Source organism: Trachemys scripta, chromosome 11 (assembly GCF_013100865.1).
Source record: "Trachemys scripta elegans isolate TJP31775 chromosome 11, CAS_Tse_1.0, whole genome shotgun sequence".
Taxonomy (NCBI): Eukaryota; Metazoa; Chordata; order Testudines; family Emydidae; genus Trachemys; species Trachemys scripta.
The window spans coordinates 18359496-18372521 of record NC_048308.1 but is presented as its reverse complement, the minus strand read 5'-3'; positions in this window follow the sequence as shown (position 1 = coordinate 18372521).

Below are 13026 nucleotides of genomic sequence, written 5' to 3'. Positions count from 1 at the left end.
TTTGGCAGAATAAGAAGGAGCAGCAATATGACGCAACCACAGCCAAGGTTTGAAAACTGGCAACTTGAATTTTAGAGCCTTTGTGTGGAGCATTAAAACTGCACGCCTGTCTTGGGGTGTTCCAGAGAGATGAGGAGAGGCCTGGGCTTTGAAGTATTTAAAACAAACAAAGTTAAGAGAGAAAAATGGAGCATTGGGATCAGTGTGACTCCTGCATCACAGTTTGGAGGTGATGGAGAGACCCACCCCACTTGCATCATAGCTACAATAGCCTACTTTAGAGTTCATACTCTAGCACAGGGGTAGGCAACCTATGGCACCTGTGCCGAAGGCGGCACGAGAGCTGATTTTTGGCGGCACTCACACTGCCCGGGTCCTGGCCACCGCTCTGGGGGGTTCTGCATTTTAATTTAACTTTAAATGAAGCTTCTTAAGCATTTTAAAAACCTTATTTACTTTACATACAACAATAGTTTAGTTATATATTATAGACTTACAGAAAGAGACCTTCTAAAAATGTTAAAATGTATGACTGGCACGCGAAACCTTAAATCAGAGTGAATAAATGAAGACTCGGCACATCACTTCTGAAAGGTGGCCGACCACTGAGTCTAGCACATCCCTGGGAGTTGTGGTCATTCAGAGCTCTGCAGGGTGAGGCCCATGATAATTTGGTTAGACTGAAATTCATTTGAAGCCATAGAGCCCATTTAGCTTTATGTCAGGCTGTTTACAAGCAATACATTGATGTTTTATACCCATCATGAAAGGCCTCATTTAAATTATTTGTGGTGTGGAAAAACAAACAAGCCATACACATAACTGAGTTGACTGAAGTGAAGATCTTGGAAGTGAATTTGATACGTATTTAGTGCAAATATCGAAAAGTTGACAAGGAGAAATTAAATATTTCACAGACACAAACTCTCAACTAATAGGGATATCTTAATGGCATTTAAAACAATGAAACATTTTTGTAGAGTGAAAATGCATGAATTGAATCAGCATACAACTTTAAGATCAATAAACATTCATTTTTGTTCCACCTGCACATCTGCATAATTTACTTTCTTTTAACTTCTCAGTTCTTAAAGGTCCATTCTGCAAGATGATTTTAATAGTTTTTAGCTAATAAATGGATATATAATTTATATGCACAATCTTGTCAGCCTAACGCCTTGTCAGAATAGCAATAAGGTAATAGGATTGCTGTTGCAATTAAATATGAGTGATTTTTTTTTTTTTTTAATTTGGTAGTCTTCTCAGTGGGTACTGCAAAGAAACACTTAAACAGAGCTAGATAATCATTAGAAGAGTCTAAACTAGCTTTCAGAGTCAGACTACTAATAACAAAGAAGGAAAAAGAGGTAGTGTACATAATCTCCACAATGCCTCTTTTAATATGACTGTAATTAACATAGCAAGTGCTTTGCAGAAGAGAAATTTCAAGATTACATGTTAGGGTTTGTCTGAAACTAGTAACACTTTACAGTAACCCAAGGCCTATCCTCATACGTTTTGTTTATAGAAGCAGTTGGTACACTTTGTAAAGACCCACTTATCCATCCCAGAGAGACCAACTGGAACCTACTCTATCTGGGTCCTTCTTGTACCTATCGCCACAGTACGTGAGCACCCACTACGTGCCAGCCGACACTTCTGGCTTCCGTTCCTCCCTCACTGCAAGCTGGACTCCAGTTTTAGCTCCGCAGCCATCCCAATGGAACAATGTAGTGAGCATATATGCTGTACTCCAATGAATTCTACCCTGTTAGGAAAGCTGGAGAACAAGGAGCAGCTGCAGGAAGGTCCCAGCAGGTCACGAAGAAAAAAAATGCTGGGCACCTATTACAGCAAAATGTCAAATGGGGAACAGGAATGCTGAATTGCATAGTTCTGTAGCCACAGACTCTCCAAGTGCATGTGGTGCTGATTGAGATGAATGGGAGCAGTTCACACCACTCAGAGCCATTGTTTCAGCTCTTTGTAGGCTTAGGCAGTGGGCATCACTGCATCAGTTTACACTCGATTACTGTTTTCTTCATAACCATAAGGCCTAGAGGCTTATTTATTTTAACAAGTGAAAGCTGAGATTCCAAGGGAGAATTCTGAAGCAAGGGGTGATTTCCATGGCAAATTCTGCACCTCTGTAATAGGTGGAACCTTGCAGTTAACAGCCAACCCAGAACAGGTGCTCAAGCTGGCTCAACATGCATGGAAATTAATTACACTACTGCACAGCCCTGCTCAAATTCTGTGTTCCCTAACACTGCTAACCTGAGCATAAAATGAATAGGGGGGAAGTTTGGTGACCAGCACCCTTCTTTTATGAGCAGTAGAGTTCTTCAGCTCAGAATATTCCAGTTAATGTACTGGTGGTAAGAAATAGAGCATGTAAATGGCATACTGTGTAACGGCTATATCTGTCTGCCCCTCTCTCCCTCAATTCAATATCCATTCAGTGCCCCTTTGATCAATGAGTCTTGTACTGAACGTGCCCTGCTTTACAGAATGAATGTACAGCTATTTATCTAGAAAGTTAGCAAACTGGTAGGCAGCCCCTCATCTGGGTTTATTGAGTGATGTATAACACACTATGTGCCGTTGATCAAGAGCATTTCCCATTGGTTTAAAGACAGCCCATGGCTTTTTATAATCCTCTTACTTCCATCTGTTCACCTGGGTATCTGGACCTTCATTCTCTACAGGACATAGGGAAAGGTTAGGAGTTATTACTATGAATAGAGGTTCTTCATAATCAACAAGAGATTGAGACATTTACTGCAGTACAATAAACATATCATTCATTTCCCTAGAAAATAGGGCTATAAAATGCAACTACAATATTCATCAGGAGCTCACATCACAGCTCTATTGTCCCTACATTCCCTGGCATTGGTAACGTGAACCGAAACACTGTTTCTGTATCATGGTGTGTCTGAATCGCAGTTTGAAAGAGATTTACTATAAACACAATGGATAGTAGTAGAAACAGCAAGTGCCCCCACTGTATTTGGAATATAGCATATTACTTCACTGCATGAGTGTTATGGTACGAGAAAAAGTGTAAAGAGTTATATCGTATTTCAGTAGGTGCCAGTTCTCATCCAGTCCATACTGTCCACTCCAGATACATGGTAGTTCTTCGTTTAGTCACATGAGAATGTGTTTAATCCTTCATGGTTTGGCAGAGTACTCTTGCAGTTTGTACGATTTAATTTCAGGAATTGTCCTAGTTCCTACGTGACCAATGCACAGTGCATTCCATTAAATCCAAACCCCTTTGCCTTTAGTGTACTTAGTGAAGGGCAGATAAGCAGCTAGGAAGTGAGTGACTCTTTCGTTTGGGTGTATGGAGTCCACAAGTAATTGCAGCAGCCTGAAATACCTTAAATTCACAATCTGATCTCTCATGACTTGACTGCATTTCACTCAGCAAGGGGGAGGGATACTCAGTGGTTTGAGCATTGGCCTGCTAAACCCAGGGTTGTAAGCTCAATCCTTGAAGAGGCCACTTAGGAATCTGGGGCAAAATCAGTACTTGGTCCTGCTAGTGAAAGCAGGGGGATGGATTCTATGAGAGAGGTGTATTTCCATAGAGGAAAGCCCAAAAGGTTGCATTAGGTACACAACATGAGCATCCCCTGTATACCCTGCATGCTCTTCTAATATCACTGCAGTAGAAAGGGGATGTCCTCATCAGACTGAACTGTTTACATTATACATGAGGAGTCATATATTGCCACTATGATCAATTCTGTTAGCATGGCTTCACACTGTAAATAACTTAAGTTATAAGAATCTTTATTTATATGCTTAAGTAGTATTTTCATGAGTTCAATGTACAACCAATATTAATTTTGCTTTCATAACATACTACTAAGTAAGAAAAGAGTTTATTTAAGGAAATCAATTGTACACACACGGATATGGCTATGCAACATCCCTTAATTGTAGAGACAAATGTGTGGTTAATTTTCCCATGCAACAAATATACTGTAACCTCCAAAAGGAGGTTTTCACCTGAATTGAAACTACTGGTCATGTGCAGTTTTTCTTTAGCCATCTTTCATTCCATTCTTGGGTTTTGATTTGATAACAGTCGGTTACATTTGTCACAAGGTATTTAACCTTTCTGAAATTCACTGAAAATAGACTTGGGAGAAGACCTTTACTGTTTCTACTACTATCCATTGTGTTTATAGGAAATCTCTTTCAAACTCAATGAGTTTCCCAGGCTTACAAACTCTGTGCAAGATTAATTTGAGGTTTAAAAATTAAATCTGGAAAAAATCATGTCAGCAGGAAATATGAATAAAATGATTAGATCAGTTGCTAACACTATGGTAGAAGACAGAGGGCTTTATGCTAACTATAGATTTGAGGGGTCAGACGCTTTATTATAGCAAGGAGGGAGACAATCCTATGAAAATTGGAGCAAGATATCAGTACACATACAGTTGCCCTCTAATAGAATGGTTGGCTATATAATGGAAATGTTTGGTCACTTTCTTTTTGATAGGACTGCTGGAAATATTGGTCCCCTGCCCAGGAGTGTTGCTTATAGCCCCTTTATTCCTTTGTCCAACTATAATCAGTTGTCGTCCCTTTATACTAAAGTAATTGTACCAGAATGGGGTAAATTTTCCAAACAAACTAGTATGTGTTTTGCTATTAGTTTATTTTAAAAACCAGCTGGCAATGAAAGGTTAGCATGGATGGTCATGTCCCATTTGGGAAAGTCAGGTTTTATTTGCAAATGATGGTATGAAGCCATGGGAATAATGTTAAGAGGAAGTGTCTGGTTTTGATTTGACTGTATATAAACTGCACAACTCGGTCAAAGTCTACATCACCATCTGTACCAGTAGCAGCATCTTCAGGGTGAAAGGTCTCTGTGTTGTTGTTATCCTTTCAGAGGTCAGTTGCTTGGCTACTGTCAACATTCCCAGCTGCAATGAAAGTGAGTTTTGAATAAAGGGGGACAACTTACGTCCTATAAGAACAGGTATAATTAAGACAGGCCATGATTTCTATTTTAAAAACCCATATGCAAGTGCTTTATCCAGTATTGCTAAACTGTATTGTTGCCTGGCTTTCAGTTCATGAGAAGTAAATAGAATTAATCTTTTTAGGTTTTGGAGCTAGTAAGTACATTGGGGCAAGGATTGTGTCTTGATATGTGTTTGTATAGTGCCAAGTGCAACGTGACCATGCACCTGGCTGGGAATCTGGACATTCCTTAAATGTAACAGTAAAAGACAATAATAAAGCATTTCTTTCTAGGGCATTACTAATGAATTCATCACCAGAGGATTTTTTCCCCCTTGGTTCTTAGATATTGCAGTTCCCTATAAAAATATAGATAGAAATGTGGATACCAGTATGTAGGAGCCCCAAGTTGTATAGAGGAAGAGCTGTGGGAAGTACCTAAAAAAGCAGAAACAGCAAAATGAGGACTTTTCATATTCTCTCTCACACACTTTATTCTCTGGAGCATTATACTTGCATCAATATGATTTGACATTTTAGAAGTTGGCACCAATAAGAAAAGAGGTTTCTGTGTTATCTCAGATCGAGCACTAGGCTTAATAATAGGATTTTCTAGCATTTTAAATTGTAATGCAATCATTAAACTAAGTACAACGAAATCCAGCCACATAGCTCACAGCAGAAGTAGCACGAGTTCTTGTCTGTCACCTTTCTGTGTAAGCTCAAAAGCTTGTCTCTTTAACCAACAGATGTTAGTCCTATAAAAGATATTAGTCCCCACCACCACCAGCTTTCAGTATATTTAGCATCTTCTCTACTGGTCCAGTCCTACTTCCAAAGATTTCAAAAACTCCTATTATTTTATACAGGAACAAGAATGGATGTAAGACCTACATCAAAGGTAAGTGTTTGATTTTGCTTTGTTTTGTGGTTAAAGATATTAAGCTCCAATAACATGTTTAGCTCTGTAATAGAGGCAGAAAAAAAGAAAGATTGTACACTACTTAGGACGGGGACTAACAATAGACAGACAAAAGTGCACTGGGAACATAGGGAAAAGTTCTCCTCTAGAGAGGTTTTCTTTTTAATAATAGGTGGGGGCCTGACAGTGTTTATATTAATATGGGGGCTTCATGGGAGAAGGGAGTTTAGAGGCAGGATTTGACATTTCATTTGCAGATTTCCTCCTGTCACTTGCAGAGGGATCGGATCATTCTGCCATTGATGGCTGTGGTCATATGACCCCCTTCCTTTTGCTTTGTGGCATTTGGGCTACATTGTTGATCTGTACTCTGGATTTTGCATAGTGACTAATGTGGAGGAGTTTACTTACTGCCAAATGTGTAATTAGCACAGTACTAAGGCACATCATTGTATCAGCAGAGGAAACTTCCTTGGTTACACTGATGTCAGATATCACTATATAAAAAAAATAGTCTCCAAGGGAAATAATCTTCTTTAGTTTCTGATTTTTCGTAAGTCCTTCAAAGTAAAATTGATATATTTGGGCTCATCATTCCTCTTTCTTAGTTGTGTGGGATTAACAGATGCACTGCCATTTATTCCAGTACTTGTCTTCTTTTTTCTGTTTAAAATTAAAATATCTTTAAAAAAAGTAGTCAGATCTGTTATTAATCTGAAAACAGAAAATAATGCATGATTTTTTTCAGATACTATTATTTCAACTCAAAATGCTGACTACAGTGCAAAAAGGTAAATTACCCTGGCCCCGCTTCAGGAGAGCACCCCCATCCAGGAGATCACTTGGGCATGTGCTTATCGTTAAGCATGTCATTCAGTCCCATGGAGTTCAATGAGACTGTAGCCCATGTTTTAAATTAAGTATGTGCCCAACTGATTTCTGGAGTAGAGATGGATTTAAATATGAGCTTACTGCTGTACTGAATCAGGGCCACATAGTAGAAGCAACCATGTCTGAATAAAGGCCTGATCCAATTCCTATTAAACTCAATGGGAGCCATTACATGGTCTTAAATGAGACTTGGATCAGGTTTTAAGAGAAGTCAGGAGAATATTGCTATTTTCAGAACAAAGGAGTGCGTCATCAGCCACCTTCTCTCTCCCTAATTCTGCCACTGTCATCAAAGAGTAGTAGGTAGTTGCCCTGCCCTGGTCTGTTGAGGTCAGGAGGTGGCCTGCTACTTCAATTTACAGATTAAATTAATCCCAGTACTATTGAAGGCATAAAAAGGAGCCTCTGTTTGGAGTAACAATGACAATCCTTTTTTAATTTAATAGGACACATCCAACAACTTTTAAAAAGGTATTTGTTAATGTTCCTATAAAGTGGTAACTATGGTTTTACATTTATTTCTTCTTAGATTGTAGTAACCCCCTTGCATAATTAGTGTTGCCATAGTTTGATTGTGATTAGTTTTGGGGAATATTAATCACACTTGATTTCTCACCAGTTCTTTAGCTGATAAAGTAGGCATTAACTATCGATAATGATCAATTTCTCAGGGATTGTTGCTCAGTGATACTCTATCTTTTTAGTTTTATGGCTCCATATCTGTCTTAGAGAGTGAACTAATATTTGTATAACTATCAGGCTTGTTTAAATATGTCTTAATTTAGCAAACTACCCTTCAGTTCTAATGTTGGTGGGCATCATGATTTTATTTAACAGCACATTATATGGTAGTTGTTTTAATTTCCTTTAACAGCCTTTCTTTCAAAAGAGGGAAGTAGTTATTAAATAGCTGCTTTATTTCTCATATACCTTAATGTGTCTTCTGCTAGAAAAGCAAGTTCAGGAATCGCGGGAAACAGTCAGTCCTGGAGCGCTGTGTTGTAATTATTTAGTTCTGGAAGCAGATGATCAGATGTAATTAAAGATAAATACAGTCAGATAAGGCATCCAAACTTTGAATGAGGCCCCATTGGCAACATACCAGAAACCCAAGAGAGGACATAATTTGCATGAAACGGAGTAGATTGGAGCCACACACATCTCTAATATGGTGGTCTGGTCTGCTAAGACAAAAGATTCCAGCAGGTCAGGCCTCCTCTAATCAATATCACTTTGGAGCTCTGCAGGCTTGTCAGCTACAAGAACTGCACCCCGTGTTAACTAAAGCTGAGGGCAGATACAGGCCAGGCTCTGTAGGCTGCATTTGTCTCGGGGGCTGCACCTTGACCAACATTGTAGCCAGACTCCTCTCGTGCATTCTAATGAGTGGGAGACCCTGGGCAAAAAATATTGAACTTAGCCAACAAATAAGTGCCATGCAAAAAATACTAACAAAATATTCAGGGTCTGGGCCAGAGTTCAGCTGTAGTACAATGCATCAGCAACTCAAGCTCAGTCCTTCATTCTCAGGCTGACGGGGGCTGCTATTTGACAAAATGTGTTCAGCTGCTGTGAGAAGAAAACGTCTTCTCTTACTTTATATCAGCTCCCTTTGGCTGACCCATTTGCAGTGCTTTTGCTGTTCAGAACGAGCCACATCCAACCACCCTTAGCTAGACCGCTCAGCCAACATGAGCTTTGCAAGTAATGAGAGGAGGAGTCAAGGGCTGGGGGAAAGGAGCAGGGTTATTCAGTTTTTATATGAGGGGTTTGGAGAAACAGTAGAGGAAACAGAAAAGTCATGTAAAGTCTTCTAGAAAACGTTTCCTTTATTTTAATGGAAGAAAATGCCTTATCGAAGACTCAGCCATGTTTGATAAAGAACCCAGCTCTTCCTTTTTTGAAAGCCAGAGTAAATTCCCAGCTAACCGTTTCTATTGTTGTTAATTTACAGGTTAGCACAAAGTCATAATAAGATTATCTTTTCTTTTCTACAAACCCATATTTTATATAGATACTGTCAAGTAATTTTGTATAATGTTCATTGTTTGTACTTTCTGTTTATAACACTCTCTTGGAAATGTCTGCCCAAATTCATGGCAAATGCAACCTCGTCTTTCTTGGTGCACTAGCATCAGCATTGGGGAAGAGTGCTTGTTGGTTAATTTCTTCTGAATAGCCAGCAGAGGGAGCACAGAACTCTGATTTTCACAAAAATGTTTATTTTTAAAAATTTTAAAAATAATAGCTTATCAGATATTTTAAAATACGTATAAACTAAGTCCCCATCCTGCAAATACTTAGGTACACTTTTAATAAAACATGTGAGTAATTCTGTTGACTTAATGATTTTCATGAGAAAAGCTAAGCATGTGCACAACTGCAACAGGGCCTAGGTATTTAGAATCCAAAGAACTTTTAATATCAAATTACATCAGTTTTAAGGTAAGTCATGTAGACCTAAACTCCTCTTGCTTTTGCATTTCTCTATGACCTGATTCTGCAACACCTTACCTGTGAACAGTAATTATTTATGTGATTAGTCTCACTGAAGTCCAGGGAACTATTCTGACTAATGATAATTTGAATTTTGGGCTCCAATGCCCTGAGCCTGCAATGGAGTCTTTGCAACAAAAAGGATAAAGCAAATCACTTACAGATCCCATTGCAGGATTGGGGCCTTTCTATGAGATGCCTTTTGGGATAGAGTTTGCATGAAACGTATTATGCAAAATAGAGCCCCAATCTTCTAGACACAGACTTCCCATTCACTTCAGTGGAAACTCTGCATGTAGGGAGGTATTTTCCTTGAGCAGAGAGCCAACTCAAGGCTGATGAACCATGTAAGTCCCATTTAAGCTCTAAAATAAGGCTTAAATTGCATTGACCTTCTGCGCAGGAGTGAATTTCAGCTGTAGCATCCTTGGAGGATCAGGCCCAAAAGCTACACTGTGTTGAGTTTCATTGGAAATGTCAGGGTTCCTATAAAAGAAAGATCCATTTACTAGTAAATGGAATAAAGCAAATCACTTATAATTTGTTAGGGGATTAATCCTGTAATGTAGAGATACCCTGTGCATCCACAGTTGTCAGTGGGAGTTGACTGCTCAGCACCTTGCAGGATCAATCCCTAAAAGACCATGTGTACTTTATGTAGCAGAACATGTTTACTTTTAAACACTGTATTGTCTAGATGGAATCAGAATATCAAATCTTAATGGGTTTAGCCATCAGAGCATAATGTAAAAAGGGAAGATTCTGCATTTCTTTTTAGCAATGACCACACATATGAGATGTGTTCTCCAAATTAGAGGTGTTGGCAGACTTAATTACTCAGACAATTGTTTTTAGAAGATTTTAAAATAAAAAAATATATAAAATGCATTTCTAATATATTTTGTTGTATTGGAAAATACACTCTGACACACTACTGTAACAGTCTGTGTTGTTGTCAGTAACAAGGGTTGGGTTCAGTTAGCAAGAGAGGACCCTCTTAAAACCAACATACACCACTGGCTCAAGGCCTACTCATAATTTCTGGGATCACTAAATACTTTTCCTGGGCACCCTCATAGGCAATATTACCCCACTTGCAAGCACCGAGTCTGTGTATGAAAAAAGGAACACAATAACAATATATTTACATGAATGATAACTAAAACATTTCCCCATGGTAACTGTCCGAGTATTCTGTTAACTCTGTTCCCCACCCAGCAGGCAAATATTACTTTACCCCCATAACTTCTCTCTTCCTCATCTGCTCAACCCCACTTGCACTTTGGTGTCAGTGGGTAGTGTAGGACCAGAATCCTGAGGTGCACAAAGGCAGGGCTATCTCCAGCCCCTCGGGAAGCACTAGGTCAGGGGTTTTCAAACTGAGGGTCAGGACCCCTCAGGGTGTCATGAGGTTATTACATGGGGGGTTGCGAGCTGTCAGCCTCCACCCCATGCATTTATAATGGTGTTAAATATATTAAAAAGTGTTTTTAATTTATGGGGGTGAGCGGGTGTCCCACTCAGAGGCTTGCTATGTGAAAGGGGGCACCGGTACAAAAGTTTGAGAACCATTGCATTAGGTGTTCCTGTCCTGAAGGTCTACCAGCTAACCCACCAACAGTGATTTCAGCTTTATTTAGTGGCTGGAGAAGAAAAACCTCACCAGAGTTCATTCAGCTCTGCTGTTATCTTCTGCATTATCATCTCCCTACAGCATGAAATTTTCAGTGATAAGACACACCACTAGTATATAGAAACCTTGTCACAAAATAAGATCCCTTGTGCTTCTTCTTCAGTTCCACTACCCAACCAATTCTAAATTTGTGCTCCCTTATGGTGACTCCCAAAGTATTCTGGAGGAATTCTGGGTAGAAATCTTATGCAAATGTAGCCTTCTCTGTTAAGTAGCCATACTTCCCCTGTTAACTAATAGAAGAAGGAAGAGAGCTCCTTCCCCTGTGGAGCTGCTGACAATCTGGAGTTCTGGGTACATTCCTTATGCAGATGAAGCAATTTTATGGCTGTTCTTTCCACTGTTTACCAACAGATGGGAGCAGAGAACTCTTAACCTTCTAGAGCTTCGGACCACAGGGCTTACGTTACTTTAAAATCAATACTTGTAAATAAGCCCTTTGGCGTAACCTTGATTTGTTTTATATATATATAATTTTTCTCCTACAAATAAGAGCTATGTTGTAGATTGGGAACCTGTAAAAGCTTTTCTCTTTTAAGGGTTTCTATAGCACCCACCTCTATAGTAAAGAATAGTAAGGCTTTGTCTACACTACCTCGCTTTTAGCGACATGGCTGTGGTGACACAGCTGTGCCGCTAAAAAGTGCGCAGTGTAGCTGTTGTTTGTCAGCAGGAGAAAGCTCTCCTGACGACAAAAAACTCCCACCCCCCACAAGCGGCAGCGGCTTTGTCGGCCAGAGAGTGCTCCAGCCGACAATACGCTGTTCACGCCGGTGCTTTTTGTTGGTAAAATTTTTACCGTTCAGGGGTGTGTTTTTTTTAACAACCCTGAATGACAAAAGTTTTGCTGAGGAAGTTCCAGTGTAGACAAAGCCTTAGTGCTCCTGTTCTGGTAATTGTGCAGTTTTGCAAGCAAGGTGAGAATGTTCTGACTGTAATATCATTAATGTTCCACCATTCAAAGAAGGGATTAAGAAAACAAGGGCTTGTCTACACTGGCAAGTTTTGTCACCAAAAACTGCCTTTTGGCGACAAAACAGCAAGAGCGTACACACTACAATGGGATTTTTGTGGCAAAAAACACCAAGTTTTGGCGACAAAAAACTTCCACCCCTCTGAGAGACTTTTGTCTTTTCCTAGGGTTACCATATTTTAATTTAAAAAAAGGAGGACACTCCACGGGGCCCCGCCACCGCCCCAATCCACCCCTTCCCCACCCCTTCCCCAAAGTCCCCGCCCCAACTCCGCCCCCTCCCCTGAACGCTCCGCCCCCTGTTCCTCCCCCTCCCCTGCTTCCCGCGAATCAAATGTTCGCGGGAAGCCTGAAACGGAGGCAGCAGGTAAGTTGGGGCTGGGGCGGTGGCGGGGCGCGGTCCAGTCCGGGCCCCCCGGCCAAGCGGCTCCCTCCGGCGGCCGGCTGGTCCCGGCAAAGAGGCTCTGGCCCCGGCGTCTCCTGCCCGGCTCGGCTCAGGCCCTGGGGCGTCGGCCCTGGTTCCGGCCGAGCGGCTCCGGCCCGCCCTGGCCCCGGCGGCTCCGGCCCAGCTCGGCTCAGGCCCCGGTTCCAGCTGAGCAGCTCTGGCCCGGCACCAGCCCTGGCCGAGCACCGCCGGCCAGTGGCTCCGGCCCGGCACCGGCTGAGCACCGCTGGCCGGCGGCCGAGCACTGGTGACTCCGGCCCGGCACCGGTCCTGGCAGAGCACCGCCGGCCCCCGCGGCTCAGGCACCCCAGGCCTCGGTCCCAGCGGCTCCGGCCCAGCTCGGCTCAGGCCCCGGTTCCTACTGAGCGGCTCCGGCCCGGCACCGGCACCGGTCCTGGCCGAGCACCGCCGGCCCCAGCGGCTCCGGCCCCAGCGGCTCCAGCCCGGACCCAAGCCCCATGACCCCTCCCTCCCTATTTTCCCGGACATGTCCGGCTTTTTGGGTTTTCCTCCCGGACGGGGATTTGAGGCCCAAAAAGCCGGACATTTCCGGGAAAATCTGGACGTATGGTAACCCTATCTTTTCCCCTCCCTTTATTGTCGACAACGAGCTA